Consider the following 6,630-nt stretch of genomic DNA (forward strand, 5'->3'; position numbering starts at 1 on the left):
TTAGGCTTTCAGTAACGGAGAGATAACTAAGCACAATAAGAAGGTTGTTGCAGCAGCAGCAGCAGTAGTAGTAGTACACACACACAAACATGAAGGGCTTACACAATTTCAGTTAACTAACTTCCACTCCCAAGTTATTGGTCAGTTCAAGGCTATGGTAGAACATTCTCGTTCAACGTACTGTGCTGTGAGATTGAACCAAGAACTATGAGGTTGCAAAGCAAATTTTGTCTGACATGCTACCAATTCTGTCAACATAAGTAATAATAATAATAATAATAATAATGATAATAATAATGATAATGATGATGATGATTTCAAATTTTGGCACAAGGCCAGCAATTTAGGGAGAGGGGTAAGTCAATTACTTTAGTTCCAGTGTTAAAGTGGTACTTATTTTACCAACCCCGAAAAGATGAAAGGCAGAGTCAACCCTGACGATATTTGAACTCAGAATGTGGAAACAGATGAAATGTTACTAAGCATTTTGCCTGGCATGTTAACGATTCTGCCAGCTCACTGCCATAATGATGATGATGATAATAATAATAATAATAATAATAATAATAATAATAATAATAATAATGCTATAAAACACGGGCTACAGCAAATATTCTGCTCAATACCACAGATTTGCTTGTCAGTTGCTTGACTTTAAACCAGTTGAGTTTGTCCCTTATTGGCTGACGATATGTGCATCTCTGACCACGAGCAGAACTATTGGGGGGAGCATGATAGCCATGTGTTGAGAGGGATTCTTGCAGGTTTGGACAATTCACCTTTGGAAACATGGGTGGTTCGTTCAACATCCTTAAACAATCCTTATTCAGGGACCTTTTGAGCAGGGTGGGCTACTTGACCTGAAGAAAATTCTAACTGGGCCCCCACCTACAAGGTCATGCGCTATTTATCTTGATACGAAATCACCATGTCATGCACATATAGTTGTGATGCATGTGACTGGTGTACCCTTATCAGACGGGTAGTCGTGATGGCTATACTGGGCTTCGTATATTTTACCCCAGTGACACTTTGATGACATGCACTGCTCTCTCACTCAATAATAATAATAATAAAATCCTCATAGTGAAACAGATTTCAAATTCAAAAACCAAAATACTAAATTACCAGAGTCAGATTCCTTTAACAGACGTCACAGAGATGTAGCAACTAGGATAAGAGAACAAATAAACCGTTTTAGAAAAGCTAATGTGTGAAAATTTTTTTCCCCTTATTTTAGGCTAAGACTCAAATTTGAAGCAGGAAACTCCACAGAAGAATCCTTCGAAATAAATATGAATCGGTTATAATAATATAATATACAACATAGCAAAGTTTTGAATTAAAATACACTTAATTTTACATACATACACACACGTATGTGTGCATACATTGCCATGCATACATTGTTTGTCCATATGTGTTGCTTTGTTTTCCAAATATGTGGTACCAGGTTCAGTTCCATTGCATGACATTTTTGGGCAAGCGTCTTCTACTATATTTTCCTGTGTGATCTAAGCCTTGTGAGTGGAATTGGTAGATGGAAACTGAAAGAAATTCATAGTGTGTGCACATGTACTTTTGTATGTCAACATTGCATATTTGCTATGAATGAATGTTACCGTGATACAAGTGATTTTTGAATGAGAGAGAAAAAAAAAAGAATGAAATGATAGAAAAAAAAGCCCCAAAACATAAATGTGGCTGTGTGGTAAGTAGCTTGCTTACCAACCACATGGTTCCAGGTTCAGTCCCACTGTGTGGCATCTTGGGCAAGTGTCTTCTGCTATAGCCCCGGGCCGACCAATGCCTTGTGAGTGGATTTGGTAGACGGAAACTGAAAGAAGCCTGTCGTGTATATATATATATATATATATATATATATATATATATGTATGTGTGTGTGTGTGTTTGTCCTCCTAGCATTGCTTGACAACCGATGCTGGTGTGTTTACGTCCCCGTCACTTAGCGGTTCGGCAAAAGAGACCGATAGAATAAGTACTGGGCTTACAAAGAATAAGTCCCGGGGTCGATTTGCTCGACTAAAGGCGGTGCTCCAGCATGGCCGCAGTCAACTGACTGAAACAAATAAAAGAGTAAAAGAGTAAAAGAGAGTTAAATTTGACTGGCGGGAACTGAACTCAGAATGCTGACAGCTGGAATAAAATACTTCAATACAAATCATTACAATATCTGAAGGTCTAACAATCTTGCCAATGTGAAGACATAAATGATTGAATTATAAGCTATTATCTCATTTGCTTATATCTCCTTAGTAGTTATTACGCCAATAAAACTTTAACATTGCCAACAGTATTGTCGTTTTTATTAGCAGAAGTGAATTGAAAAATGTTTTAATTATTTAAACAATTGCTACAATTGTTCTGTTAAATTTCAAATGGAATGAATAAACTTAATTTATCCAAGAAATATCAATGAATAACTACAAATGTACAGTGTATTTTCAGAAGAATTTTGTGAATGTAGGAAGTTTCTATATAAGGTATCATTGACCAGCTAGAGATAGCAGCTAAATCTTTTTCAAATCATATTCTACAATCTTAAAAGCAAAAGAAAGGCACCTTTAACATTATTGGAAAAATCATAATGAGTATGGCTTTTTCATGTATTTATTATTATCATTTTTTTTTTTAATGGTTTAGCTAGAGAAGGCACATGGCTCAGTGGTTAGAGTATTGGGCTCACAATCATGAGGTAATGAGTTCAATTCTCAGACCAGGTCGTATGTTCCCATCTTGAGCAAGACACTTTATTTCACGTTGCTTCAGCTCACTCAGCAGTAGAAATGAGTTGTGATGTTACTGGCACCAAGCTGTATCAGCCTTTCCCTTGATAACATTAATGACATAGGAAGAGGAGGCTTGTATGCATGGGTGACTGCTGGTCTTCCATAATCTTGCCTGGACTTGTGCCTTGGTGGGGAACTTTCTAGGTGCAATTCCATGGTGACTCATGATCAAAGGAAAGGCAGTATTCTTGGGCTTGAAAGACCCGATACATATTTGGTCACATTCAGCCTACAAGAAACAGCAGCCAAATCTACCATTTTTTTTTTTTTTTTTAGAAAAGGGAAGGACATCACATATATTGGGACTGAGAAAAAGAAAAAAATATGAAGTCGTAGCTGGGACGGCCTTGGTCAGAAGTTTGCTTAACAGAGAACTACCAAATCCACACACAAGTTTTTGGCTGGCTTGGGGCTACAGTAGAAGACACTTGACCACGGTGTCATGCGGTAAGGCTGAACACCAAGACACTTTGGCTAGTGAATAGCCTAAAGAGAAATACACTGCAAAACATTAGTTTTTGAGTAGCTGATACACTGCTAGATGGAGACAAATAACGAAATAAAGATGAAATGATCCAATGTATTAATTGGAATCTGGCTAATTCCATATTTCTATTAACCCTATTGCTAATTTCCGATATTAATTATTATTGACATATTATTAATAACTAATAATTATTTAAATATTATGCCCTTGTGGTGAGAGAATGACAAAATTTAAAGCTTGGATGAGTTCTAACGATTTTTTATGTTTGTACAGCATTATTGCATGTGGCCAATAATTATACCTGGTGGTTGTTGTGGAATTATTAACAGTGAAATAAATTATAGCCTTTTTTATATATATGTATTTTTATATTTTTTTTACTTGTTTCAGTCATTGATTTGCAGCCATGTTGGGGCACTGCCTTGGTGGATTCAGTCAAACAAATTAGCCTGGTACTTATTTTATCAGTCGCTTTTGCTGAATCTCTAAGTTACAGACCAGTAAACAAGCCAATACTAATTGTCAATTTATGGCAGAGGCGGGGGGGGGGGGGCTGTATAAACACACAAAAAAAAAAGATTAGATATGGTTATAGAGGAAAAGAAATAAACGGTGCAAGACCATAGATTCTGCAATTCCCTTTGGTACCAAATGAACTGGAAAAACTTGAGAAATACCAGGACCGCCCTAGCCGGAGAGCTGAGGAAACTGTGGAAGACCAAGACAACATTTACACCTGTAGTAATAGGTGGACTTGTCACCAAAACCCAAAACAACTGAAAGAAATTGGAATGGAAACTTGCATTATCAACATTCAGGAAGGCAGTAGTACCATGCTTTATTTTGCAAGAAACCAAAAACAGATTCTTCATATTTGAAGAGACGTGTTATTGCCAAACTTTAAGATAATATACCTACTAACTAAATTAGAATGCATTAGCAAGATAATAATAATAATAATAATAATAATAATAATAATAATAATAGTTTCAAATTTTGGCGTGGATCAGTTGTTTTTGAGGAAAGGGGAGTTGATTATATTGACCCCAAGAACTTGACTAGTATTTCTTTAAGTGAACCTCTGGTGGAATTTGAACTCAGAACATAAAGATGGAGAGATGCTGTTAAGCATATTGTCTGGCATGCTAAAAATACTTATTTCTTTATTGTCCACAAGGGGCTAAACACAGAGAGGACAAACAAGGACAGACAAACGGATTAAGTTGATTACATCGACCCCAGTGTGTAACTGGTACTTAATTTATTGACCCCAAAAAGAAGAAAGGCAAAGTTGACCTCGGCAGAATTTGAACTCAGAACGTATGGCAGAAGAAACACTGCTAAGTATTTCGCCCGGCGTGCTAATGATTCTGCCAGCTCTCCGCCTTCGGCATGCTAATAGTACTGCCAGCTTGCTGCCTTTATAATAACAACAATAATAATAATTCTATTATCATGTGTTGGGTTTCATAGAGGCAATGACAAATGACCGAGACATTTGGCAATATGCCTGTGCTTGAGAAGAAGACCCATCAAGCCAAGTGAAATCATGGTCATGGCAGATACTGGTGTCATGCATAAAAGCACTCAGGTATTATGTAAAGTGGTTGGTGTTAGGAAAGAGCATCTACCCATAGAAACGATGCCGAAACAGACCGGCACCTGGCGCAGCTCCGTAGCTTGCCAGCCCTGGTCAAACCGTCCAACCCATGCCAGCCAGCATGGACATGTCTTGCAAACAACTTGCACATGCAAGTGCTACCAGTCGAGAACTCCGCATACTGGAAGCCAGCAAGTGTATGGGGTCATCAGGAGAGAATGAGCACCGTTTCAGGGCCTACCTCTCGACAGCATCAATGCACACCGGCACCCCGCTTCACTGATATGAGGCCCCACTTGCTAGATCAACTGGTTATTAAATAAAGCTCACTATTTCTCAAGCCATTGCTCATCGTCTCTTTTTAACCAAATTCAGTGGCTAACCTTCTCCACTGTAGTATGGATATCGGTCATGGTAGTATTGACTTTACGATGAGTTAGGCCTAATGACAATGGACATTAAATGATGATGATGATTATAAGGCCTGAAATTTTGTGGTGGGGGCTAGTCAATTTACATTGAACCCGGTGCTCAACTGGTACTTATTTCATTGACCCCGAAAGGAGGAAAGGCAAAGTTGACCTCAGCAGAATTTGAACTCAGAATGTAAAGACAGATGAAATACTACTGCTGCACTGTGCCTTATCTATTGAGGCCAAAAGAATGAAAGGTAAAATTAACTGTGGCAGGATTTAAACTCAGAGCTTAGAGAACTTGGATGAACAGTACAAGACATTCCAGCTGACACTTTAATGATTCCTTCTAATTCACTGCCTAGTTGACAGTCCAGTACTTTTTACATCTTACAGCCATTTTGTCTTATTATTAAATGATATCGCCCCTCCCACCACTACCATTTGCATCAAATTCTTCCTCAGGGAGAACTAGAATTACAGAATGTTATTGCCTGCAGCACCACTAAATTTTAAGTTTTCATTGTCTACGATAAAGAGGATTTGGATAAAAATCCACACAGATTAAAAAAGGGAAGAAAGAAAGAAAAATCAAATAAAATTCCCAGTTCTCTTCAAATTTCTTCAGCAAATATATAGTTAAATATGAGTCTTGGTATTTAATTTCTAGTTGCACAGGCACAACCACTACAACCATCGAGTCTACTTGGATGAGCTCTACAAGAGGGAGGAGGGAGAGCTGTACTGATGTTTGTAGTCGTGACTCTACTGCTTTGGTTATGGGGAACCAGAGGGCTCTATGGTCATAGCAATATGTTCATAACAATACAGACACGAATCCAAGCATGGGGAAGGGAAATAAAAAAAAACTACAAGAACGCCTTCATCATAAACTTGCTCGTCAGGAGAACCACCACATGACTGTGGCAGAATTTATTCTCATGGTGTTGACTGGAATAGTCGTCAACCTTAAAAATACTGAACGTACTCGTAATACCTTTTTTTTTACTATCCACAAGGGGCTGCACACAGAGGGGACAAACAAGGACCAGAGAAACGGATTGAGTCGATTATATCAACTCCAGTGCGTAACTGGTACTTATTTAATTGACTCCAAAAGGATGAAAGGCAAAGTCGACCTCGGCAGAATTTGAACTCAGAACGTAACGGCAGATGAAATACTGCTAAGCATTTCGCCCGGCGTGCTAACGTTTCTGCCAGTTCGCCGCCTTATGTACTCCTAATACCACGATACAATGTAAGGTGTTTTCAGTCTGTACATGTCAAGTGTTTTTTAATAAATGAATGACTTTTATTTCT

This window comes from Octopus sinensis, linkage group LG20 (genome assembly GCF_006345805.1).
Source record: "Octopus sinensis linkage group LG20, ASM634580v1, whole genome shotgun sequence".
NCBI classification, from domain to species: Eukaryota; Metazoa; Mollusca; class Cephalopoda; order Octopoda; family Octopodidae; genus Octopus; species Octopus sinensis.